Below are 27,930 nucleotides of genomic sequence, written 5' to 3'. Positions count from 1 at the left end.
ATCACAGAATGCAGTGAATTTGTTAAAATCTTACAAGAGAATTACTTCTCTCAGAACTTCATGCATTGTTTCAACTTACAATGTTCATACCCACCTATTAAAATTGTTATGCTTAACCCTTTCAAATTCAGCATATATTTGTCGCAGCTGTTTCCTTAATTTTGGAACATTCTGCTTATATTCCTCCAGAACGAATTCATATGCACATTGAATAGCCTGTTTTATCTTGTCATAATCCTTAGACACCCTTCTGATAGAGGAGCACAAACTTCCTTGTGTGCCTGTCTATTTACTGTGCATGGGGAATATCTTTCTGCCACTCCACTTGGGTTGCTATTTTCTCAAATGTCAAGAAGAACGCCTCTGCTTCCTTTTCCTCAAATTTAGGTGGTGTCTGTATAAACTTAAGTATATCCCCACTGGGTTATATTCTCAGGTTAAGCTCACTTCTAGCTCTGGGCAGCCCCCTTGTAATTTCCAGCGCTTTAAGCTGGAACTCTTTCACTTTTGCTTTTTCTTCTAATTCCAACTTTCTCATTTCAAATGATTTTGGAACTCCTCAGCTTTTTCTCACATTTTCCAGGATATAGGTGCTTTAGGTGAGACAGGGAGGAAGGTAAAAGAGATGGGGGAGTTGCAATACTGGTTAGGGAACATATTACAGTTGTCCATAGGGAGGACATCATGGAAAAATCAAGTAACGAGGCACTGTGGGTAGAGCTCAGAAACAGGGAAGGGGCAGTCACTATGATTGGGGTGTGCTACAGGCCTCCCAACAGCCCACGGGAAGTTCAGGAACAGATATGTAAGCAGATTCTGGCTGATGTAGTGGGAGACTTTAAATTTCCTCAGATTGACTGGAAATCCCTTCGGGCTAGGGGTCTGGATGGTGAGAAATTTGTTAAGTGTGTCCAAGAAGGTTTTTTGAAACAATATGTGGATAGTCTGACTAGAGAGGGGGGGCTATATTGGACCTAGTACGAGGGAACGAGCCCGGCCAGGTCACCAACATTGTAGTGCAAGAACATGTGGCAACCACAAATCCGTAAGCTTTAGGGTACTCATGAAAGGATGAGTGTTGTCCTCGGGTTCAGGTGCTGAATTGGGGGAAGGCTAACGACAACCAGATTAGGCAGGATTTGGAGGCTGTTGTTTGGGAGAGGCTGATTGTGAGTAAATCCACATTTGGCATGGTCTTTTAAGGAACAGTTGATGGGAATAGAACACAGGCATGTGCCGGTAAAAAGGAAGGAAAGCAAAGGCAGGATTCGGGAACCATGGGTGACTAGGGAAGTTGAGAATCTTGTCAAAAAGAAAAATGATGCTTATGTGAGGTACAGAAAACTAAAAACAGATAAAGCACTTGAGGAACACAGGGAAAGTAGAAAAGAGCTCAAACAGGGAGTTAGGAGGGCAAAATGGTTATGAAATATCCTTGGCAGACAGGATTAAGGAGAATCCCAAGGCATTTTATATGTATATTAGGAACAAGAGGGTAGCTAGAGAAAGAGTTGGCCCACTCATGGACAAAGGAGGTAAATTCCGTATAGAACCAGAGGAAGTAGGTGAGGTCCTTAATGAGTATTTTGCAATGGTATTCACAAAGGAGAGGGACACATTGATTGGTGGTGTCTCAGAGGGATGTGTAAACATTTTAGAACAGGTCATTATTACGAGGGAGGATGTGTTAGGTATGTCAAAAAGCATTAATGTGGAGATGCCGGCTTTGACTGGGGTGAGCACAGTAAGAAGTCTTACAATACCAGGTTAAAGTCCAACATGTTTGTTTCAAACACTGGCTATCGGAGCACTGCTCCTTCCTCCTTCACCTGAGGAAGGAGCAGTGCTCCGAAAGCTAGTATTTGAAACAAACATGTTGGACTTTAACCTGGTGTTGTGAGACTTCTTAAAAAGCATTAAGGTAGACAAATCCCCAGGGCCAGATGGCATCTATCCCAGATTATTGAGGGATGCAAGAGACAAAATCGCTGGGCCTCTGACAGAATTCTTAGTGTCTTTATTGGCCACAGGTGAGATCCCAGAGGATTGGAGGATAGCCAATGTTTTACTGTTATTTAAGAAAGGTTGCAAGGATAATCTGGGTAATTATAGGCCAGTGAGCTTGACGTCAGTGATAGTGAAATTGTTGGAATAGTTTCTCAGAGATAAGATCTATGCACTTTTGGATGTGAATGGTCTTATTAGCGACAGAAAGCATTGTTTTATGCAAGGGAGGTCATGTCTCACTAATTTGATTGAATTTTTTGAGGAGGGGACAAAAATGATTAATGAGGGAAGGGCTGTGGACGTTGACCACATGGACTTTAGTAAAGCATTTGATAAGGTCCCTCATGGCAGGCTGGTGCAAAAGATTAGATCACATGAGGTCAGGGGTGAACTAGCTGAATGGATCCAGAACTGGCTTGGTTATGGAAGACAGAGGGTAGCAGTGGAAGGGTGTTTTTCCGAATGGAGGTCTGTAACTAGTGGTGTTCCTCAGCGATCAGTTATGGGATCTCTGCTCTTTGTAATATATATAAATAACTTGGAAGAAAATTTAGCGGGTCTAATTAGCAAGTTTGTGGATGATACTAAGAGTACAGGAGTTGCGGATAGTGATGAAGATTGTCAGAGAATACAACAGGATATAGATAGGCTGCAAAATTGGGCAGAGAAATGGCAGATGGAATTTAACCCGGACAAATGCGAGGTGATGCATTTTGGTAGATCCAATTCAGGTGGGAGCTATAAAATAAATGGCAGGACCATCAGAAGCATAGAGACACAGAAAGATCTGGGCGTGCAGGTCCACAGATTCTTAAAAGTGGCAATACAGGTGGAAATATACTAAAGAAAGTATATGGCATGCTTGCCTTCAAAGGACGGACTATCGAGTACAAAAGCGCAAAAACTATGTTACAATTATATAGAATGTTGGTTTGGCCACTTTTGGAATACAGTGTCCAATTCTGGTCACTCCACTTCCAGAAGGACGTGGAGGCTTTGGAGAGAGTACAGAAAAGGTTTACCAGGATTTTGCCTGGTTTGGAAGGTATTAGCTATGAGGAGAGACTGAATAAATTGGGATTGTTCTCCCTAGAGAGACGGAGGCTGAGGGGCGACCTAATAGAAGTTTATAAAACTATTAGGGGTGTAGATAGGGTGAACAGTTGAAGTCTTTTTCCCAGGGAAGAAATGACAATTACAAGGGGGCACAAGTTCAAGGTGAGGGAGGAAAGGTTCAATGAAGATGTGCAGGGAAAGTTTTTTACACAGAAGATGGTGGTGGTCTGGAATGCACTGCTAAGTAAGGTGGTTGAGGCAGATGCTTTAGCGACCTTTAAGACTTATCTGGATCGGCAGATGAACAGATGGGGTATTGAAGGATACAGGCGGTAGGTCTAAATAGGACACGTGATCAGCACAGGCTTGGAGGGCTGAAGTGCCCATTCCTGTGCTGTATTGAATTTATTCTTTTTGTTCTTCTTGGGGTGGCATAGAACATAGAACATAGAACATTACAGCGCAGTACAGGCCCTTTGGCCCACGATGTTGCACCGTCCTGTGATACCCTTCTAAAGTCCCTCTACACTATTCCCTTATCGTCCATATGCCTATCCAATGACCATTTGAATGTGTTTAGTGTTGGTGAGTCCACTACTGTTGCAGGCAGGGCATTTCACGCCCTTACTACTCTCTGAGTAAAGAACCTACCTCTGACCTCTGTCCTATATCTATCTCCCCTCAATTTAAAGTTATGTCCCCTCGTGCTGGACATCATCATCCGAGGAAAAAGGCTCTTGATGTCCACCCTATCTAATCCTCTGATCATCTTGTATGCCTCAATTAAGTCCCCTCTTAACCTTCTTCTCTCTAACGAAAACAGCCTCAAGTCCTTCAGCCTTTCCTCATATGATCTTCCCTCCATACCAGGCAACATTCTTGTAAATCTCCTCTGTACCCTTTCCAATGCTTCCATATCCTTCCTATAATGTGGCGACCAGAACTGTACACAATACTCCAAGTGCGGCCGCACCAGAGTTTTGTACAACTGCAACGTGACCTCATGGCTCCGAAGCTGAATTCCTCTACCAAAAAGGTTAGCACTGCTGCCTCATGGCACAGAGGACCCAGGTTAGATCCCAGCCCCGGGTCACTGTTAGTGTTTTCATATTTTCCCTGTGTCTGCATGGGTCTCACACCCACACACCCAAAGATGTGCAGGGTAAGTAGATTGACCATGCTAAATTGCACCTTAATTGCAAAGAAATTCATAACTTTTTTTTATATTTCCCGCATTTCCAACTCTTTTTCCATTTTTTAAAATCCCCTTTCATGCTTGAATTGCAACCAAATTCTCTCCAGCTCGGTTTCCCACCAGAAAATGCCTCTGATGCTGCACTACTTGGATTACTTACTTGCGGCCTCTCCTGTATTTCTAACACACCCAAGAACTCAACCAATATATCATATATCTCTGCCTTCTTAGCTTTTGCTGGCACCTCTATTTTTAATTCACTTGCCAATTCAATTATGTTGTCTTTTTTGAAGCCCTTGTGAATAAACCAAAGGCAGGTCCTCCACAAAAGAAAAGCCTGAACAGCTTCCAGAACCATCCTGTTATGCTATTACAAACTAGGGGCTGGATTCTTCAAAAATGTGGCTGTGTCCCCATGCCAGCATAAAAGCACTGGCCTTTCACTCTTGACTTTCCTCAGAAAAATCAACAGCTATTCTCCTACTTTGCAGGGGCTGGCAGGGCCCCGGAGTGCTTCTCGCAGCTTCAGCTGAGGATATGGGCCCCAGCACCTCCGGTCGTGGGTCCGCGCATGCGCACGGCGACGGCCTGCAGCGGCTGCACCGTACGCGATGGTTTACTCGGACTGCAGACCGTCATCAATAATGTAGGCCCCTCCCCGACATTGCACGCACCCGCGGATTCGAGCCGCCCAATCACTGCCCTGGCTACCCATGAGGTTCCCCCCCCCCCCCCCCCCCGGTGTTCGATCCCCCCGCCCCCCCCATCAGGGCGGCCGCAGACTGAGTCCACAGCCACCACCCAATTCGTCCAATTCGTGGTTAGAACCACGCCGTTGGGAACCCGGCCCGAAGAATCGCGGGGTGGCCTCTGTCAATGGCCCCCTAGCCGTGCCACGTAAATCGCATGCGAGCAATTCTCCAGGGCAGCGCGGGCAGCACGGTAGCATTGTGGATAGCACAATCGCTTCACAGCTCCAGGGTCCCAGGTTCGATTCCGGCTTGGTTCACTGTCTGTGCTGAGTCTGCACATCCTCCCTGTGTGTGCGTGGGTTTCCTCCGGGTACTCCGGTTTCCTCCCACAGTCCAAAGATGTGCAGGTTAGGTGGATTGGCCATGCTAAATTGCCCTTAGTGTCCAAAATTGCCCTTAGTGTTGGGTGGGGTTACTGGGTTATGGGGATAGGGTGGAGTTGTTGATCTTGGGTAGGGTGTTCTTTCCAAGAGCCGGTGCAGACTCGATGGGCTGAATGGCCTCCTTCGGCACTGTAAATTCTATGATCTATGTTCTATGAATCGCGGGAGCGGCGCCAGCTACGATTTCCACGTGAATGGGGATTCGCCGCCCCTGCGCCGAACGTGATTTTGATGCGGGGTTGCAGAGAATCCAGCCCATGGTTTCTGTTTAATAAATATTGTACCTCAAATCGTCAGTGTCTACCGTTCCAAAGATCCCTGGATGATGCCCCCAAACTATGTCACGCCACCCTGGCCTACTGCTCGGTTAATTCCAGCCCCACTTGACCTGGGGTACAACACAAGTAAAATTAATGTTACAAAAATATCCGATGACTTTGGTTTGATCCCAATTTAGTACAGATACCAGGTTGTAAATTTGAACACAAATAACCTTTTTATTATTTAACAGTAATTTGTATTAAGTTAGTAACAATAGAACTGGTTAACAAATATCTAATTCCCAACCTCCACTTTCCAATTCGCTCCACTCTATATACACACACAACATAGAGAGAAAAGGTGGTGGAGAGTGAAGAAAATAATGATAAAAAATAAAAGATAGGGACCTTTGACTTCAGATGGATATCTTCCAGTTCGGTTCTTTTTTGAGTTTAGGCCTGCAGTTGAATGTTTTCTTTTCCTTCAGCTTGTAATGGTCTTCACTGTAGGCTCACAGAGCAAGCAGACAGCCAGCAGCCGGGAGAGAGAGAACACACTTCTTCATTTGAGGATCTCATCTCGTCAGCTGGATTCTCGCCAAAAAACCTCGCCTGGCATGAACCAATTGCTGTCTGTTGCCTGGCAGAACACACTCCCTGGCCAACCCATTGGCTGTCAGCCAGCCAATCAAACCGAATCCCTCCAATCTGGTGGGTGCCAGGGAGTCTATGATTTCCTTTACCAAATACAAAACTTGAACACGTAGTGTTCCAGTTTTCAAGCGATTGGAAACCTTGATTTATGTACTTCCTCCACCTGACCTAATGGTATATCACAATTAACGATCCACGGACCAAAAATAGGATAAAATAAAAGAAATGGGAGCAAAGGAAAATCAAAAGGAAATCAAAAGGAAATCAAAAAAAAAAAAACAATGAGAGCACCTCTCAACTTTACAAATTCCAGCAAACATATTCAATATCTCCTCATAGGATAACCCTTACTTCCAGGAATCAATCTGACGAACCTTTACTGCATCAACCTCAAAGTCAAATGTATCCTTTCTTGTTGAGGAGACTAAATCTGAGTCTTATGATGCACTAAAATGTTGGCCAAGAGCATGCACACTGCACTTAGTGGTTGACCAAATACCACCATACTGAGAGGTGAAAATGCAATTACTGATACCAGGGATTGTATTAAGGAAAATTGTTGCTGGACAAAAAGGTAAACTGACTTTAATTGGATTGAATGGATTTACCCAAAACCACCATTTTGATTGAGAAACTTGAACTCAGCCTTTTCAGATAACATTTCACAGAACATCCATTTATATTAAAGAGTAAGTGCCTGTGTGTGATAAAATAAATTCTCTTTGATACCATCTTCAAGCCAGTAAGATCCCAAAATAATCATAGGAGAGCAGCCTTTCCAGGAGTAGCTGAAGGGGTGGTGAATCAGATAAGGTTGGGTTTCAGGAAGGTATTTCAGGGGAAATATATGATATTGAGCATAAGGATTATTAAGTTTCCGCTCAAATTAAGCTTACAGTCTGAAGGAAGGTTGCAATCAGAAAAAATAAGCTGAAGAAGCATGTAATTGATAAAACTACAAGAGAGAATTATTGGAGAAAGCTTGCTGCAAACATGCTAATAGAGTGAAGTTATCATTTGGAAAAAAATGGATAAACTGGAACTTCATACTTGAGCACGTATGTTAAAGTAAAGTATTAAACGTGTGAGTGCGGAAAGTTTAAATTAAGGTTAGCAAAGAATTAAGTTCGAAGTGAAATGATTTCAGTGAGAAAAAAGTCTCTATTTCATGGTGGGACTTGTTACTGAAGTCTACCAATTGACTCCACATTTTCTCCTCTCTGAGGATTAATTTAGATTGGTATAGATATCTCCGTATTTTTCTGAGGGGTTGTGGTTTAGAATGAGTAATTTGGTGCACTCATATTTTGGAGCTTTTTGTTGGTAGTGAGTGGACTTTAAAGCCTTCAGTTTCAGGATTGAATTGATTTGAGCTAAACCAAGCTATTGCATCTAATCAGCTATAAACTTTCATTGAAGTTGTTCAAGCAGATCAGTTTATGTTAATATAAAAGACATGTATTTATTTATCCAAGCTTATGAGTGATTTTGTCTGTGCTCAGATTAAAACAGAATCCGGAGGAGAAAATGAATTTACCATAGATGTATCTAAAGGGAAGGTCGGCATTTCTGATGTCAATACGTTGCTTACTTTTGCTGAATACTTCAAGATTCTTGTCTGTGAATTTATAAAGAAAAAGAATGTGCCATATCTCTTCTAAGAACCCTTGAAAGAGGAAAAGAAATCCAAGGACGTGTATATTGTACAGAAGAGATGGAAAATGTTTGAGGAATATGTGTTGGCAAGTTGTTGGGGGAGGGGGTGGTGGGAAGCATTCATGAGAGCAATATGTTTCATTCAAAAAGCAATTATTTTGATATTGACATGATAGTACTTTCTAAAAGGGAACACTAACCTATTTTAATCTAAGTAATTCACCTAATAGGTTGCTGTTAATGCTCTATATTAAACATGTTATACTCTGGAATCAATATACTGTGGAAGAGCTGTTAAAAAGACCTGTAGTATCTTACTGGGATTGTACTTTGACTACATAAATTATTCATGACCAAACTGATACAGCATCAGCTACTAAGAACCCAATATGAAAGTAAAAGTCTTGCTCTATCATCGTAATCTCTGAAAAGGCTGCAGTGAAATTCAAGCCACAAGCATGTGCTGCTCTGTCTTAAAGTAATGTGATATTAGAACATTTGAATGGACAAAGTAACAGCATATAAAGGAACCTTGATTTTTTTTGATCTGTCCAAAATGATTTGCACCTGAAAAGAAAGTGGTTATTGATCTTTGTAATGCTTCAAGCTTCTTATTAGGTGATGGCTGTATCTGTATTTGACTGTGGTATGCTGTATCATGGTGAGTGACTGGCAACGTTTCAGTACTTTTATCAATGTACTGCAGGTGAAGTGTTTATTGTTTATGATTCTTGATGCCATGTTAAACTTCATTTTTAAATTAATGGACAATGATGAGTGATCAATGTTTGCTTGAATGGCATTTGCGATGACCCATCTTAAGATGGCACAGGCATTTGTTCCTTTTATGGTTGAATGTATAGCACAGTGCATGTTTGTGAGTTTTTTTCTCTCATAAAATATTGAGTAACATTTATTTTTTTAAAAGCACATAGTTCATCATGCCGCTCAAGTTATACATGTAAGAAAAAAATAAACTGGTTAATAGCTGTGCATGCTGTTCACTTTCACAATCTCATGCTGATATTTTTTTAGTTTGAGCTGAATTCAGCAGATTGCCTTCCAATTCCCACTATTTAAATATTAATTTTGCAAGGAATATTTTTATAAACCAAACTTAGCTTTTTATTCTGAGCAGAAATCTGCCATTAATACCCATACTAGTTAATGTTTTTTCACGGTTTCACAACTTTGGACAGACCAGCCGATGATGTGCATGGATTAATATTTTAATCTCCGTAAAGTCCCATTTCGTAAATCTTTGAAATGGCAGCTGGATTTGTAGTCTATCCCAGCAAAAGAAGACATTGAATTTCAAATACGGACTCATGCATGTGATGCTGAGACTCATCTGACTTGCCTGTCCTGCCTGTAATCTAATCAACTAGCAACAGCTGAAATATGGTATCCTGACCGACTCAGTGATGTCACTCATTTCTGAAGAGGTACTCATTTTCAGATGATAATAATGTGTGGTGAAGGCCATGGCTTGGAACAGTTGTATGAAAATTATTTGTTTTCTTTATAAGTTGAAAATATTAAATAAAAGTTGTTTTATTTTTTTCTACTTGGTAGGATTGCAATGAGTCATGAGAGAAGCTTGACACCACAGTAGTTATTGAGTCACAAAATAGCAATTTAATTAAAATCAGATCTGCATTGTATTTGTGGTGTAATACAAGTGATCGACAAAAAGATAAAGATTACATAAATAATGGACAATGGCAGAATACGTCTGGCTTCTTTTGTCTTGAATCATATTCATGACAATGACTAAAATAAAATGGCATTGTCGGATTTCAGGTGAAGCTGTTCACATTCTGGACTGATTTGCTGCAGTTGGAAATCACCAGCTGTCAATAAAATAACCAATTGTCATTTTCAGCTTTAAAATTGGAAATGGGTGATATAAGCTGCGGTTTTCCCCTTGGTACTTATCTTTTCATAAAAGACTGAATCATCCTAGTGGTAGCAATGTGCAAAAAACAAAATGTTTGTTTGTTGTGTAGTTTAGAGCATTGGGTTAGGAAATTTCTGAATTGATAAACTCAGTGGTTGGCTCCCTAGAGATCAATTATAAAGTGCCACAAGGTTGTTTATTTTAGACTTGGTGCCTTTTTAATAACACCTCTCTCAGTAAACTGCAACTATGATACCACCTTCCTTTGTATGAGGTCTCAGTTGAATGTCTATTCCTGCTTTTCGCCAGTTACTTATAAGTGACTTTTGAACAATATTTATGATCATAGAAACCATTCTCGAGAATTTGGCTGTATGGAGACCAAAAAAAACAACTTTTTAATGATTGGATGGTTAGTTGCAAATGGCTGTACTTGAGCACATCAGCAAAACTGTATTATTCAGCGATGTGATTGTTATGTCATACAAAACATATTTATCTTGAAATATTGCATTTTTCACATGCAGTTCTATTCTTGTGCAGAATCACGAGTTGCATTGGAAAAGTTCATTGAAAGTGAGGTTAATAGGTAATTTGTTTATTATATTTTTACTAAGATATGTGTGTATTGAGGTGAGGGATATCATCTCTAGGCAAATAAGCATTTAACCATTGTTAGGACAAGCCACATGGTATTGTCATAGACACAGTAAATCTCTTGCTCTACAGAGCAATGTGCCTGGAAATCAACCTCAAAAAGATATCATTGCCATGGTCCATGCATCTTTTATTTCCATTTATTGATCACCTATCCTAATTCAGCCAATTTAATGGTGAACTTGGAAGTTTCTTGTTTTTTCATACCTACGCAGATGAGAAATTATACTGACACTACCCATCTCATTGCAATTGAAATCCTTTGAGTTAGGGTTTTTCAAAGTGTGGGTTGTGACCCACATGTGGGCCATGGGCTGGTGATAGGGGGTGTCATGGAATGATCGGTCATGTCGTTCCCATGGTGGTCTCGATTATGGGAGAAGCACCCAATGGCCGCTACCGCTTTTAACATTGAGAATGGCGGCCACTGCCGGTTTTTCAATGGAAATAAATTAGGCTGTGTGGAGTCTTCTGGCAAGAAGCGGCAGCAGAGAGCAGAGCACGCACCCTGCATGCACAGTTGACATCAAACACCCTTCAGGTGTGTGGTTTTGGCATCAAATCACGGAACAATTTTGCTTCATTTTCCAGCTGTTGGCAAGCAAGGCAAGTGAATTATGAAGATGAATGGTTTTCTTAAAAGTAAGAGATGGCCAGTGACTCAAATAGACAGTTTACTATTGGACAGGGTCTCACAACGGAATCTGCTGGAGAGAACTGCACAGGAGAATCCAGGTCAGGACAGAGCAGCGCCAGAGTGTAGCCATCTGGGATGACTACCCAGAATACAAAATGGATGTTTGCAAAGACTATAGGGAAACATGGATAATGATAAGAAAGCAGGCAGGCACAGAGCCTGGATGCGTATTGAGAAGGCAACTCCCAGACGAGACTGAAACTGTAGGTCAATTAGCATATTGATGGCCCACCTCCAGGAACAAAGGAGTAACATTCAAGTAACCGATACTAATCAGACACTCCGGTGCCAGAAAGACACAAACAAAGCAAGGCCAACGCCCACCAAAGACACGCCCAGCCATCAGGGCACCCACCCCTTTATTGGCCGAGATCAATACCAGTGATCGAAATGCAGTCCAATTAATTGGGGCCAAGTTCAAGGCCCGCCCAAAAGTGCACGAAGCCCCCTTCAGGTATAAGAAGAAGCCCCTGAGAGAGAATCGCTCTCTTGGACTCGGCTCTCGAAGCGGAGAGACCCGTCCACCAGCTGCACCCGAAGCAAGTAAGTCCAAGGTTAACGCTCGTCATCAGATGGACGACCTTAGCTGTTCTCATGTTACACCTTCGCACCCAACAGCCTCAGATTCAAACAACAGCCATTGTTCCTCTGACTGAGTGGGCACACAAAGTTAAGTATAGGCGTTAGCGTGAGAGATAGTTTAGTTTATGGTATTTTGTGCATGAGTAGATATTACTGTGTGTGTAAATAAATAGTATTTACTTTGAACTAACTAACTGGTACATTGGTTCTTTGATTAGCATTCGGGTTTGAACCTTGTGGCGGTATCGAAAGATACCTGGCGACTCTAGAGCAAACATAATCAGGATTAAGGAAGGCGACCATATTGACCGCCATATTTAGAACCAGAAATGTTGCTCTGTTTATCATAAAGAAAGGGAAAATAAGTGAATCAACAGGAAAACCCTTACACAATACAATCATTAGACCCAGCTGGATGCCTCAATAAGACCCTAAGGGAGAAACAGGATGAAGCCATGAAAACATGGTAAAATGGTGCACACCCTCCCATAACACCTCTGCTCACAATTACCACGAGAGCTAAGGATAGATATCATCCTCAACTCTAGCAGTACCAAAGGCACAACACAACCTCCTCTTCTCGGATACTAAACCCGCCTGCACCCATAAAAGAAACAATCACAGATTCTTCATCATACTCACTCTTACAAAAGCAATGAAGATAAAGAAAATACACTAAAACCAAAGTTCAATGGAGGAGTTGCATATATATATATGTATATATCACAATGCAAACATAACCCCAATCTCAGGCCTTGTACAGAACCAATATCAATTGTACAGAGAGGACTGCTAACAACATGTTTGGATTATCATCAAGCTTCCAGCTCCCTCCACTGCCCCCGCCAAGGAACATCAGAAAGAAAGAGGAGTTAGAGCTACCAGTCGTAAACTACAGGATAAGAAAGGATCTAGACACTATCCTCGTTTCCACATTTCCCCGGCACACACCAATCATCCATGAATGAGGAAGAGAACAGGCTGCTCATTCAACCAAGAAAGCGTCCCCCCTCTCGCCAGCTTCCCCCCCCCCCCCCCCCCCCCCCCCCCCCGCCCCCCAGGGGTAACAGGATGTCAACCAAAATACAGGACATAATTCAAGGCCCTGGTGCACTGAATAAGCAATGCCCCGCCTCTCAGGACATCTCAAACAGGCACCTTCAAAAAGGGACATCCCAAACCTCAGGGGACAACAGGAGGCCAGCCACAGCCCTGGACCTGGCCTAGCCCATCAGTTCCCGACACACAGAAAGCAATGCTGCCAAGACCTCCAGGACACCCCAACACCCACATCCCAGCCAGACCTGCACCTCTCTGACCACATGCAGGGCATTTCACCGCCCCCATTTATACTGAAAATAAAGGATGGTTATGCCAGTCCCAGCCAGGGAGAAGTAATATTGGGTGTCCTGAGAGGGGAGGGCCGATTCCGTCCTCCCCGGTATAACTAGGAGAGCTTCCCCTGAATCTCCAGACCAGGATTAGTCATAGCATCCTGCTCACCTGGACGAAGAGAGGAAATAAGAAAAAAATCTCTGGGGAACGAATAATGGCACCATCTATGTTGCTCGAGAGGGCCGACGCCAAGACAGCATCAACAAACACCCCTCAGGATCTCTCAGTGATACCATCAAAAGAAGCACTATCACTTCTACCATGTCGCTGCTCCAGCACTCAAGCAACCCACAGCCTAGGCCCCGGCCGCGGGGACAACTCAACCTACTCGGCCACCTCCATCCCTTCACGACAAGCATCGAGGATAGGATAATATAGGGTCAGTGGTTGAGGGCCCAACCAACTCCAGATCTCTAAGATCAGATACTCTGCACTCCGTCAAACCTGATGCACCCAACCTCCAAATCAAGATTACAAAAGCGTGGCAGCCAGTTTTCAAACTCAACAGGAACTTGCTCCCTCTTCTCGCCAGGGACTGGGTTCACAGACATACCTTGCCCAGCCCCCACCTCCCAAACTCGTCAGGATAAATAGCACACCATGCAGCAGGATCTGAACATCCCGAAGGCGCACCCTCACCAGAGAAAATGCTCTACCGACTGCAAGTACACTCTCAAGCACCTTCACCCTTCTCCCAAGGATACCTCGGAAATCTATAAAGTGAGCTCTAAAGACCTGCACCACAGAACCGAGATCTTCATCCAGAACAACATTCTCAACGGCAGCCACGATCTGAATGCAGAAATACCAAAGTGAAAGTTCACTCACCAACAACACCTTCCAGCTGGTCCCCACCCTAGCCCACTCCAACCACCACAGTCAAAAAAGGATTCTCTACAATATATTTTGGCTCTTTTTTTGTAAAACGCCAATCAGGATTCTCCAGGAACATAGTGCAAGCCAAATATCCCAAGAAAAGACAAACATGAAATGTGCACCAGGATACAATAAAGGATTATAAGATGATCAGAACCAGAGCTCATGAAAACGCAGCCGTTCCTGTGCTCACATTAAGTGACCTACTTGATCAGTCTTTTAGGAGAAGTACAGAAGTTCTGTTAGAAATGCTATAGATGGGGCTAGGTATTCAGCCTATCCCGATCTTCTCTTATGTGATGCAGACAGGGTTTTCAGTACAGTAAGGCAATATAATTGGTTCTACAATCAAGTTCCATGTCATATGACTATCACGTCTCCACATCGACTTTGACAAGGGAGGTTCATTTGGGACCCTGAGATCGTTAAATATCTCAACTGTTAAGAATTGAAAGGAAGGCTGTGGGGCCATTTGTCCGAGCAGACTAGTCGACTCCGATTGACCAACCTGGGTTATGAAATGCAGGTGGCCTGTGTATTACTCTCTGAATTTGGTCTGAGGGTTGTTAGTGTCTTAGGTAGTAACGAGGTGCAAGTTTCTTCAATACTGCCAAATAACTCCTTTTGTTCAAGGGTTACAGGCAGCTATTTTAAAAGATCCTTGTCCAGTGTTTAAAACTTTAGAAATACCCATAAGGATATCTATATGTATTTTATAAAAATATACAGTACGAGGTCATCATCTCATCGTACTGTGATTGGGTCAAAATCCTGGAAATTCTTCCCGAACAGCATCTTGGTGATGTCTACACCACATGGACTATAATGGTTTTGCATCAGCTTATCAAAGGAAATTAGGGATGGGAAATACAAGCCACTGGCCTAGTCAGTGGTGCTCGCATTCCGTGAATGGATTTAAGCCAAAGCATGAAAGAAGACCGTTGGGCTTCCATAAAACCCCAATCTTAAAGGTGAAAGCACAATGTAGTGATTTCTGTGACTTGATCATGATCTACTTACATCACTTGACTGCTGAGGCCAAGGAGACACAGAAGGCTCTTGATTTTGCTCAGTGGCTGGGTTTCCACAAGCAGGAAGTCACCATTCCCACTGACACCTCATGGTGTCCTTGGTCTGGTGCCATATTTAATAGGGCATTCAGACAGCCTGCACTCTCCCTTCAATATTTTGCCAGCCACTGTTCCACCCTTTCTACCCTTCCTTGGCCACCCTCGACAGAACTTGCGCTACCACCATCTGGCCTCAAGTATTGGTTGGCATGTACAGACACTTCCCAAAAAAGGCAATGCAGCGGCAACTCATAGTTAGCCATGGACTACCTATGTGCAGTTGGAAAAATGAAATGTCTAATTTCTCGCTGGTGGGGGAACATTAATTCTGGTGCTGTGGCCTTTCAATGAGCAGGCATGGCTTGATGACATGCATAAGGGCTTTCTGGCATTCTTCCTTCGGAAGGTTGACACACCTTTAACCCATCTTTAAAGCTCTAAGAACATAATTGCTCAAGTTGATCCTGCCATTGGGAAACTGACTTTTGGCCTCGTGCCAAATTAAGTCAGCCTACCAGCCAAGCGTCCCATTGCTGGCAGAGGATTCCACATATGCACTTTGTTTCTCTTCACAGTCCTGACCAGCTGACTATTTCCAGCATTTTAAAATTTTTATTTCAGATTTTTAGCATCTGTAGTATTTTGCTTTTGTAAAACTTCTTCCTGTTTGGTTTCCTATGACTTCTCTGTTCTGCAGTTTGGAACCCGGATTCCCATTCCCAGCTCTGACAGGTGTAATGCCTGTGGCAGATGTTCTCTTGATTTTGAAGCCCATGAGGCCCCTGCCATACTTGCCGCTGTATAGAGGCAGACTCAGTCATCAGGGCAGGAGGCAACATGTAGGTATCTCTGACTGGCATGGGGTTGGGTCACGGGATGAGAAGTGGGACTGCTTTGAGCAGAATTTCCACTTCCTTTTGCCGTTTCTCCATCTTCCCTGCCAGCCAACTGCTGGAGACCACTTTTGCTACACTTCAGTGAGGTGCTAAACAGTTGTTTAAAGTAACTGGAGTGTGTGTGTCATTGGTCAGGATCAGCATGTATTTGGTTGCCTGTCACCTCCAATGACCCATGAACGTGGCCACCCTTTCCATGGAGGTTAACATCAGCATAAATACCTCCAGGGATCATGATATTCATGGAACTTTCTTTCTCTCCAAGGGTGCATATCTTTTGATTTTGATTTGATTTATTGTCACATGTACCGAAGTAGTGAAAAGTATTTTTCTGCGGCCGAGGGAACGTACACAGAATGTACATAGTAGACAAAGAGAATAATCAACAGAGAATATTGACAAATGGTACATCGACAAACAGTGATTGGTTACAGTGCAGAACAAGGGGGTCAAACAAAGTAAATACAGGAGCAAGAGCAGCATAGGGCGTTGTGAATAGTGTTCTTACAGGGAACAGATCAGTCCGAGGGGGAGTCGTTGAGGAGTCTTGTAGCTATGGGGAAGAAACTGTTCCTATATTCTGGATGTGCGGATCTTCAGATTCTGTACCTTCTGCCTGATGAAAGAGTCTGGAAGAAGGCAATGCCTGGGTGGGAGGGGATCTCTGATAATGCTGTCTGCCTTCCTGAGGCAGCAGGAGGTGTATACAGAATCAATGTGGGGGTGGCAAGCTTGTGTGAATCATGGGGCTGAGTTTACCACACTCTGCCGTTTCTTGCGATTTTGGACCGAGCAGTTGCCATACCAGGCTGTGATGCAGCCAGATAGGATGCTCTCTATTGCACATCTGCAGAAGTTTGTGAGAGTCGATGCAGGCATGCTGAATTTCTTTATCTTCCGTAGGAAGTAGAGACGTTGTTGGGCTTTCTTTTTTTTAAATTTAGAGTACCCAATTATTTTATTTTTCCAATTGAGGGGCAATTTAGCGTGTCCAATCCACCTAAACTGCACATTTTTGGGTTGTGGGGGCAAAACCCACGCAAACACGGGGAGAATGTGCAAACTCCACATGGACAGTGACCCAGAGCAGGGATCGAACCTGGGACCTAGGCGCCTTGAGGCTGCAGTGCTAACCACTGCACCACCGTGCTGCCCTGTTGTTGGGCTTTCTTGACTGTTGCATCAACGTGAGTGGTCCGGGCCAATCTGATGGTGATGGTGACCCCCAGGAACTTAAATCTATCGACCATCTCCACTTTGGAGCCATTGATGCAGACAGGAGAGTGTGTCATGCTACTCTTCCTGAAGTCGATGATCAGTTCCTTGGACTTTCAGACATTTTGATATTGCACCTGGAAATGTGAAAAGAACCTGCTGCTTCAGTATTGTTGGGTGGGATTTTCTGTGCATCGCATCGCGTGTTTTTCGGCGGCAGAGGCGGCCCGCCAGCTGGATCTTCTGGTCCCACCTTGTCAATGGGATTTCCCGTTGTATGCACCCATCGTCACCAGGAAACCTGAGGTGGTGGAGCACCGTCGGTGGAACGGAGGATCCCGCTGGCATGAACAGCCAGTAAATTCCAGTCATTCTCTTCTTCAAGGAGAAAAACAGAGTGATGAGTGTGAGAAATAGACTGTTACGCAAGGAGGCAATGGCAACATTTGTGCAGAGTGACTGTGATGAACAAATTGGGGATGAATATCATTATTGGCTGTTCATGGAGGGTTTTTGAGGAAGAGTCTTGTGAGAGGGGGATGGGTAGAACAGCAAAGTGTGTCAGTCTAAGAAATGCTGTGCAGGAAAATGTTGGGCGAGCCAGATTGTGGGACTAAGCACCTGAATACAGGAAATCACTTACCTTTCCTGTCTTAGTAAGGTCATTGAACCTCTTGCAGCACTGCTTCCAGCACTGATGGACCACAATCCTGTTACTCAGCCTCCTCAGCCTCACTTATTTGGCTGACAAGGCTGGCCTCTTCCCCCTGAGAAGAATAGGGAAGAATGCTTCTATTTGGCCACAGCTTACAGCATGACCTCCGGGTAAGCATCAAATAATTTATGGGTGTGTGGGTGGTGGTGGCGGTGGGGGGAGTCGTGCTTCTATTCTTTTGGTTGCTGCATCCTTGGTGATTGATCTGCAATGAAGACATTCTGCCAGTGCCCCTTTAAATAGAGATCCTTCAACTTATTTGTTTGACCTTGTCTTCACACCTGTACTTTGTGATTGGTTGGCTAACACAGAAGGCTAATGCTCTGTCGCTGACTTGAGCGGCAAAGGCAAAGCTCACGCTATAAGCAGTTCAGCTCCCAACCCGCTGATTCTCCCCTCCAATCATCTCTCGGGGGTTGTTAAACGTGAAAATTCTGCCCCTAGTTTCAGGAATTTCCTCGGGTTGCAAGAAGCAGAGGGCCGTGGGGGGTATTGGAAGGTTGTGGCAGCCCAATAGGCGAGTGTGTGTGTATGTGTATAAGTTGGTGAAAAACCCACACCACTCGTCTTTAGGAGTGTATCATAGATGTTCAGATGTGGCCAAGAAATTGGACAGGTTAAGTGTTGCATCTGCATAAGCAGCATTACTGTCTCCTGATAAACCACTTTTTAAAAGTTTCTCCAGAAGCCGCATTGTCATACTATTTACATCAGAAGGCTTTAGCTGAAATCAGAGCTGTCATTCACAGTGCTTTAATATAAAGGGATCTCCACTCAAGTATTACAGTCAATTGGAAACCGGATTATGCAAGGATTGTGCTCCAGTTGTCCAATTGACAGTGTAAATAGGCAGCACGGTGGCACAAGTGGATAGCACTGTGGCTTCACATTGCCAGGGTCCCAGGTTTGATTCCCCGCTGGGTCACTGTCTGTGCGGAGTCTGCACGTTCTCCCTGTGTCTGCGTGGGGTTTCTCTGGGTGCTCCGGTTTCCTCCCACAATCCAAAGACATGCAGGTTAGGTGGATTGGCCATGCTAAATTGCCCTTAGTGTCCAAAAAGGTTAGGAGGGGTTATTGGGTTATGGAGATAGGGTGGAAGTGGGTCGGTGCATACTCGATGGGCTGAATGGCCTCCTTCTGCATTCTATGTTCTATTTTATTTTTATGGGTACTAATTCTGTTCCTTCCAGCTAGAACTTCTTCAGCAATAAAATTTAGGCTTGATATTGATGCAAAGATAAATTGCCTACAATACCCAACCTAAACAAAGGAGATGCAGCAAGATGAAACTCTTTTGATCGCTTCTTGGTTGGAAATGACTGACTGAATATTTCTCATTTGCAGTTGCTGTAAGTCACCAATCCAGAAATGGTTTTGTTCTCAGAATTTGTATTTCTTTGAAAAACCATCATGGCCCTCAACATCAGTAGAGCACAAATGTAAAAATGTTGAATTGTATTTTCGGTGAAGGCATTTAAACCAGTTGGTTGCATTTAACAAGCTTGTTATGGATTCAAAGCCGTCTCAGAAATTGGAGGTGAGGTGACATGGCAGAGATGTTGACCAAATTGACGTCAATTATTTGGTTTGTTGCTGAGGCCAATAACATAACTTAACAATTACCTGAGAACCAGAAAAGATTTTCTGTTTCTCAGATCAGCCCACGCCAATATCTGCAATAAGTGAAATGGAATGTGCGTGACACAAAGCTGTATTTTGAGCTTCTGACGCCAGTGTTCTTAGATCATAATTACATTTTTCTGACTTCCGGTTGCGGCTATGTGGAGCTAAGTCGCACGTTCGGCAGCTCCCGCCAGGAACGGACTTTTGGGCTCTTTTTAGGGCCCCCAGCGGTACTTTTTCGATGGTTCCCGATGTGGGAAGGAGCCAGCAACATTTCCCCAGCAGTATATGGCCTGGACCAGGAGTGGGGCGAGTAAGAAAGTGGTTTCAGCGCCAAAGCAGAAGCGAGGGAAGAAGCACAAGATGGCGGCGGGCGGAGACCAGGAGGCATGGAGGCAGTGGGCGCAGGAGCAGCAGGAGACTCTCCAGCACTGCTTCAGGTAGCTTAAAATGGAGCTGCTGGAGCCGTTGAAGGCTTCAATTGATAAGCTGATGGAGACCCAGACGGCCCTGGGGGTCGCGATTCGAGGGATCCGGCAAAAGGCCTCCGAAAGAGAGGACGGGACCTTAGGCCTCGCGGTGAAGGTGGAGATGCACGAGGCGCTCCATAAAAAATGGCAGGAGAGGTTCGAGGAGATGAAGAACCGGTCGAGGTGGAAAAATCTGCAGATCCTGGGCCTTCCAGAAGGGCTGGAGGGTCTGACATGGGGGCCTATGTGGCCACCATGTTAAATTCGCTGATGGGAGCTGGGTCCTTTCAGGGGCCCCTGGAGCTAGAATATTGGCAAGAAGCCCCAAGCCGAATGAGCCGCCACGGGCGGTGCTGGTGCGGTTCCACCGGTTCGCTGACTGGGAGTGTGTGCTCAGGTGGGCCAAGAAGGAGCGGAGCAGCAAGTGGGAGAATGCGGTGGTGCGAATCTACCAGGACTGGAGTGCGGAGGTGGCAAAGAAGAGGGCCGGATACAATCGGACGAAGGCGGTGCTACACAGGAAGGGAGTGAAGTTCGGCATGCTGCAGCCGGCGCGTTTGTGGGTCACCTACAAGGACCGGCACTTTTACTTTGAGTCCCCGGAGGAGGCGTGGGACTTTTGTGCAGGCCGAGATGTTGGACTCTAACTGAGGGCTGGGTGTGGGGATCTGCATGTAATTATGTTATATTGTGTTATATTTCGAGGGGGAGTTCTCTGTTTAATCTTGGTTCTTTGTTGTTTTCAGGGCGGGTGGGGCGCTGTTTTCTGCTTGGGTTTGTTGGATGGGCTCGAGGAGGGGGGCAGACCTGCAGTGTGGGGGGCTGATGGTGTGGAGGGGGGTTGGGGCCCCGCGAGGGGACCGGGCTGGTAAAGGGAGCTGCTGTAGGGGAGGTGGGGTCGGGCAGGTGGAAAGCGCAGGTTTTTTCCCGCGCTAAGGGTTGAAGGGCGCGGGACCGGAGCAGGGAAGCGCGGGCTTTTTCCCGCTTGGGAGCGGGAGGGGGAGGAGGAAAGCCTGCTGGTGGACACTGGGGAGAGGGGGAAGCCCCATGCTGGGAGGGGTCGAAGGAGTGGCGGGAGTAGCCGGGGTCAACAGGAGTCAGCTGAGTTGCGGGAGTACAATGGGGGGAGAAACACAGCTGGGGGGTCCTAGCTGGGGGGGGGGGGGGGGCGGCGGAGGGGGGGGGGGGGGGGGGGGGGTACCGGGTTGCTGCTGGAATGGCCAAGAAGGAGCTGGAGTTTGTGGAAGGGGACAGGATGGGGGTCTGCTGCCGTGGGGAACGGACTGAGCGGGGGGCGCGGGCACATGGCGGGTTAAGGAAGGGTAATGGCTAGTCGGCGGGGGAGGGGGGCAGGTAGCTCCCTGATCCAGCTGATAACCTGGAATGTGAGGGGACTGAATGGGCCGGTCAAACGAGCCCGCATGTTTGTGCACCTGAAGGGGCTGAAGGTGGATGTGGCCATGCTTCAGGAGATGCACCTGAAGGTGGCGGATCAGGTTAGATTGAGGAAGGGATGGGTAGGCCAGGTGTTTCATTCGGGGCTGGATACAAAAAATCGGGGGGTGGCGATCCTGGTGGGGAAGAGGGTGTCGTTTGAGGCGTTGAATGTGGTGGCAGACAGTGGCAGGAGGTATGTGATGGTGAGCGGTAAGCTGCAGGGGGAGTGGGTGGTGCTGGTCAACGAATGCGCGCCGAATTGGGATGATGCAGGTTTCATGCGGCGCATGTTGGGCCGGATTCCAGATTTGGAGGCGGGGGGCCTGATAATGGGGGGGGGGGATTTCAATACTGTGCTGGACCCGGCACTGGATCGATCCAGATCCAGGACAGGGAGGAGGCCGTGTGTTGAGGGGGTTTATGGACCAGATGGGAGGGGTGGACCCATGGAGGTTTGCAAGGCCGAGGGCCAGGGAATTTTCATACTTCTCCCATGTGCATAAGGCCTATTCCCGGTATAATTTTTTAGTTATGAGTAGGGCGCTGATTGCAAGGGTGGAGGATGCTGAGTATTCGGCATCACCATTTCTGACCATGCCCCGCACTGGGTGGACCTCGAGCTGGGGGAGGAGAGGGACCAGCGCCCGCTCTGGCGCTTGGAAGTGGGGCTGCTAGCGGACGAGGAGGTGGGCGGGCGGGTTCGAGAGGGGATCGAGAGGTACCTGGAGGCCAATTACAATGGGGAGGTCCGAGTGGGGACGGTCTGGAGGCGGTGGTTAGGGTGGAGTTGATCTCTATTCAAGCCCACAGGGAGAGGAGAGGGCAGAGAGAGAGGGAGAGACTGGTGGGGGAGATGGTGAGGGTGGACAGGAGATACGCGGAGGCTCCGGAGGAGGGATTGCTGAGGGAGTGGCGTAGTCTCCAGGCTGAGTTCGACTTGTTGACCACCAGAAAGGCGGAAGCTCAGTGGAGGAAGGCACAGGGAGCGGTGTATGAATATGGGGAGAAGGCGAGCAGGAAGCTTGCGCACCAGCTCCGTAAGCGGGATGCGGCCAGGGAGATTGGTGGAGTTAAGGATAGGGGAGGGAGTGTGGTGCGAAGGGGGGTAAACATTAATGGGGTCTTCAGGGACTTTTATGAGGAACTGTATTCGTCCGAACCCCCAGCGGAGATGGGGCGCTTCTTGGACCGGTTGAGATCCCCGAGGGTGGAGGAGGGACAGGTGGAGGGACTGGGGGTGCCGGTTGAGCTGGAGGAGCTGGTCAAAGAGATAGGGAGCATGCAGTCGGGGAAGGCGCCGGGGCCGGATGGGTCCCGGGCGAATTTTATAAAATGTATGCAGACTTGTTGGGCCCCCTGTTGGTTAGGACCTTCAACGAGGCAAGGGAAGGGGGGGCTCTGCCTCCGACGATGTCTCGGGCGCTGATCTCCTTAAGCGGGAAAAGGATCCCCTGCAGTGTGGGTCATACAGGCTGATCTCACTCTTAAATGTAGACGCCAAGCTGTTGGCAAAGATCTTAGCCACGAGAATAGAGGACTGTGTGCGCAGGTTATCCACGAGGATCAAACGGGGTTTGTGAAGGGGAGGCAGCTGAACACTAACATACGGAGGCTCTTGAATGTTATAATGATGCCAGCGGTAGAAGGGGAGACGGAGATAGTGGCGGCGATGGATGCGGAGAAGGCCTTTGATAGGGTAGAGTGGGGGTACTTGTGGGAGGTGCTGGAAAGGTTCGGGTTTGGGGAGGGGTTTGTCAGGTGGGTGAGGCTGTTATATGAAGCCCCGATGGCGAGCGTGGCCACGAATGTGAGGATGTCTGAGCATTTCCGGTTATACCGAGGGACGAGGCAGGGGTGTCCCTTGTCCCCCCTGCTTTTTGCGCTGGCAATTGAAACCCTGGCCATGGCGTTGAGGGAGTCGAGGAACTGGAGGAGGCTGGTGCGAGGTGGGGAGGAACACCGAGTGTCGCTCTACGCGGACGACCTATTGCTGTATGTGGCGGACCCGGTGGGGGGAATGCCGGAGGTGATGAGGATTCTTAGGGAATTTGGGGATTTCTCAGGATACAAGCTCAACTTGGGGAAGAGCAAGCTGTTCGTTGTACACCCGGGGGATCAGGAGAGGGGGATCGCTAGGCTCCCACTAAAAAGGGCGGAGAGGAGCTTTAGGTACTTGGGGGTCAAGGTGGCCAGGAGCTGGGAGGCCTTGCATAAGCTTAACCTCACAAGGCTGGTGGAGCAAATGGAGGAGGAGTTTAAGAGGTGGGATATGCTGCCGCGGTCTCTGGCGGGTAGGGTGCAATCAGTCAAGGTGACGGTGCTCCCGAGATTTCTGTTCCAGTTCCAGTGCCTCCCCATTCTTATCCCGAAGGCCTTTTTCAGGCGGGTTAACAGGAGCATTACGGGATTTGTGTGGGCGCACAGGACCCCGATGGGGCAGCACGGTAGCATGGTGGTTAGCATAAATGCTTCACAGCTCCAGGGTCCCAGGTTCGATTCCCGGCTGGGTCACTGTCTGTGTGGAGTCTGCATATCCTCCCCGTGTGTGCGTGGGTTTCCTCCGGGTACTCCGGTTTCCTCCCACAGTCCAAAGATGTGCGGGTTAGGTGGATTGGCCATGCTAAATTACCCGTAGTGTTCTAAAAAGTAAGGTTAGTGGGGGGGGGGATGTTGTTGGGTTACGGGTATAGGGTGGGTTTGAGTGGGGTGATCATTGCTCGGCACAACATCAAGGGCCGAAGGGCCTGTTCTGTGCTGTACTGTTCTATGTTCTAAGGGTGTTTCTGAAGCGGGCAGGGATGGGGGGGGGGGGGGGGGGGGGGGGGGCTGGCGCTGCCCAACCTCTGTGGGTATTATTGGGCTGCCAACGCAGCAATGGTGCGTAAGTGGGTGATGACCGGGAAGGGGCAGCATGGAAGAGGCTGGAGATGGCATCCTGTGTGGGCACGAGCCTGGAGGCACTGGTAACGGCGCCACTGCTGCTCCCTCCAATGAAGTACACCACGAGCCCGGTGGTGGCGGCTACCCTCAAAATTTGGGGGCAATGGCGACGGCACAGGGGGGAGGTGGGGGCCTTGATGGGGTCCCCGATACGGGGGAACCACCAATTTTTCCCGGGGAGAATTGATGGCGGGTTCCGGAGTTGGCACAGGGAAGGTGTTAGGAGGTTGAGGGACCTGTTCGTGGACGGGAAGTTTGCGAGCCTGGGTGAGCTGGAAGGGAAGTTCAGGCTCCCCCCGGGGAACACCTTTAGGTACATGCAGGTAAGGGCATTTGTCAGGTGGCAGGTGTCGGAGTTCCCTCTGTTGCCGCCGCATGGGGTCCAGGACAGGGTGCTCTCGGGGGTGTGGGTTGGAGAGGGGAGGATCTCGGAAACGTACCAAGTGATGCAGGAGGTAGACGAGACCTCGGTGGAGGAGCTGAAGGGTAAATGGGAGGAGGAGCTGGGTGAGGAGATTGAGGAGGGGACGTGGGCGGATGCCCTAGGAATTATGAACCCCTCCTCTTCTTGTGCGAGGCTTAGCCTCATACAGTTTAAGGTGCTGCATAGGGCTCACATGACCCGGACAAGGATGAGCCGGTTTTTTGGGAACGAGGACAGGTGTATTAGGTGCTCAGGGAGCCCAGCAAATCATGCCCATAAGTTCTGGGCATCCCCAGCGCTGGGGGAATTTTTGGAAGGGCGTAGCAAGGACGATGTCGAGGGTGGTAGGATCCAGGGTCAAACCGGGCTGGGGGCTCGCAATATTTGGAGTTGCAGAGGAGCCGGGAGGATTCTTCTTCAGTGGAAGGATGTGAGACCCCCAAGCGTGGAGGCCTGGATCAACGATATGGCGGGGTTTATTACATCGGAGAGGGTGTAATTTGCCCTAAGGGGGTCAGTGCAGGGGTTCTTCAAGAGGTGGCAACCATTCCTAGATTTCCTGGCAGAACGGTAGAACAAAAGGCCAGCAGCAGCAGCAATCCGGGGGGGGGGGGGGCGTTTTCTTTGTTTTGGGCTGAGGGGACGTGTATAGTTGTTCATTGCTAGTGAGGGGCGTTAATTTATTTATCTTTTTTGTATATATGGGGGGGGGAGGTTTGTTCTGTCTTTTCTTGATTTTTTGTTATTGATATTTTGTGAAAATTTGAATAAAAATTATTTTAAAAAAAATAATAATAAAAATGTTCTTGTCATGTAAACATTTCTGCTTTTTCTGTTGTGTTTTCATGCAGCTTCCTTGCAGCTGAGCAAAACCAGATTAAGGAAAGAACAGAAATGAAGATATTGATAGTTTAGGAAACAGCAATGGAGCAGTTTTAAGCTTATTAATCCATCTAGCTTTACCACTCATTTTTGACAATGGTTATTTCAGTGAAGGTGGTTTACATGTCTGGGGATTTCATGCATCCTGTATGTTTTATTTCCTTAAGCATATCTTCCTCTGTCTTCATTTTTCCGACCTGTATTAAGAAGTCAAACCTTGATCTCTCGCACCACTCCTCTGAGTATCATAGCTCATTCTGTTTCTCTCACTTTCCTTTTCTACTGCTCGCATGATGCCCCCCACTGCCAAATACCTAGCATACATTTCTCACTGAGATATTCAACATCCGTTCCTTCCTTAGATTCTGCACTCAGCAACTTCTCATCCTTGGTGATTTCCCTCTCCATCTCACTGCTTACCTTCTTTCCTCAATGCCTTCTGTCTTTCCTAAACATCTCCCTCCATATAAACTCTCGTATTCATATTCAGAGCTCTTTTCAGCTGTACCTTCTTCTGTGCCCCCATAATCCCACTTTGAAGGCCATCTTCAACAATAAGATTGCCATCCCTTACCAACGACATGCCTCACTTATTTCAAAACCTACTTCTTTCTGCTTCTTTCCTTAGAAAATAACCCTCCATTTGAAAATTGACTTTCAAACAACCAAATGCATACCTAATAATCTGAGTACTTCTGCAGTGATCAGTTTTCTCAATCGTTCCCTCACCCCTACCTTTAATTTCCTTGTCTTCAGTAAAATGTTTTCTTGCTCTCATACTGCTGTTAGCCCAATTTAACATCCTTGAGCCTAGGAAGTGTGATTTGATTATACCTGGCACATAACCTTTTAAAAAGTTTATTTCCCAGGTTGTTACCAGTCTTCATTCTTCTCTGCTCAAAGAACCTCGTGCTCCAGAATCATCCTGTACAGCAAAGATAACCTTGGGATTTTTATTCCACTGCCAACTGTCTCTTTAAAGTGCTCTTGTCACCCCTCATCAACTTTACCTCCAGCAAGTGCACGCCCCATAATATTAGTGTAAAATGATCATAGACTTCTTTATCACTTGGATCAAGGTCATTCAGTCAGCTGCCCATTCAGCTTTTTCTCTCTTCACCTTTTACAGCTTATGTGCCTTTTCCTAAACTCTGAACCCATATATCTCTTGTTTTTCTGTCTGATCTCCTTCAGCACACCTGCCCCCACCCCATGCCCACTCTTCCAAGTTTATTGGGTCTATGTCAGTTACACCTTCTCTGACCATTAACTTGCCAACCATCCAAGTTTCTTCCCCATTCCCCATGCTACCTGACATTGTAAAGTTCTTCCCTCAGGTGCTTGAAGCTTTCTTTTCAAAATTATTGTCTTCCACCCTCTCCTCAAACAACCTAACCATTGACTCCTTTGTCATTACAAACTACCAGCCCAATATCCTTTGAACACTCCAATGTGTGTGGAAGTACATTATTTCCCAAATCCACATGACTCTCTGTTTAAGTGACAGCCTGTTTGAATATCTCCAATTAGGGTTGTCAATTTGCTCAACCTCCCTTATCACCTCCAGCAAAATTGTCCTCATCTTCTAACCCAGCCATTCTCACCTGCCCCATATCTAACTTAATGATTCAAGACCTTAATTCATCAGACCACATCATGTTTCACTGCAACTTAATTTGCTATGCTAAAGCTATCCTCTACTTAGGATCATCCTGGGACTTTAGAAGGGTTTCACAGGATGGTGCAACATCGTGGGCCGAAGGGCCTGTACTGCGCTGTAATGTTCTATGTTCTATCCTGGGGCCTCAACTATTTATAATTTATATTCTTGACATAGATGAAGGGATCAACTGTAGAATAGCCAAATATGCTGATGATGTTTCAGGATAGCAAGTTGTGAGGAAGATACAATGTGTCAGCAAAGAGATTTTGATAGGCCAAGTCAGAGGGAAAAAATCTGGCATAACGTGGGAAAAATTGTTTGGTGGGAAGTCTAAACCTCTCTTTTGGGCCATGTCATGGTGAATGCAGCAGACCAACACAGTAAGCAAGACAATTGCAGGCGTGCGCTGTCACCTGACTGATCAAGCATGAGAACTGCATCTTCAGAAGAATGATGGCCATCTCCATGGTTGTCCTAGCAACAAAATGGTTTTGTTATAACACCTTTGTGCCAGGGTCTTATAGA

General features: G+C 46.4%; 1 protein-coding gene across 6 annotated transcripts in view; it reads left to right on the top strand.

The window, feature by feature from the left end:
• Window positions 1-27,930, top strand: part of LOC119973115 (contactin-4-like) — a 3,053,649-nt gene that overhangs the window by 1,203,888 nt on the left and 1,821,831 nt on the right. Inside the window, exon 1 of one of the 6 annotated variants that reach the window (XM_038810688.1) lies at window positions 8,606-8,624. The exons of 4 other annotated variants lie outside the window; for them this stretch is intronic. The gene's annotated coding sequence lies outside the window, so the exon portion shown is untranslated. Of the gene's footprint in view, window positions 1-8,605; window positions 8,625-9,296; window positions 9,409-27,930 lie in introns of those variants that run through there. One more of the 6 variants, XM_038810687.1, reaches the window with a different exon arrangement.

The sequence above is a fragment of the Scyliorhinus canicula genome, chromosome 11, assembly GCF_902713615.1.
Source record: "Scyliorhinus canicula chromosome 11, sScyCan1.1, whole genome shotgun sequence".
Lineage (NCBI taxonomy): Eukaryota > Metazoa > Chordata > Chondrichthyes > Carcharhiniformes > Scyliorhinidae > Scyliorhinus > Scyliorhinus canicula.
This window is presented reverse-complemented; position numbering and strand designations above follow the sequence as displayed.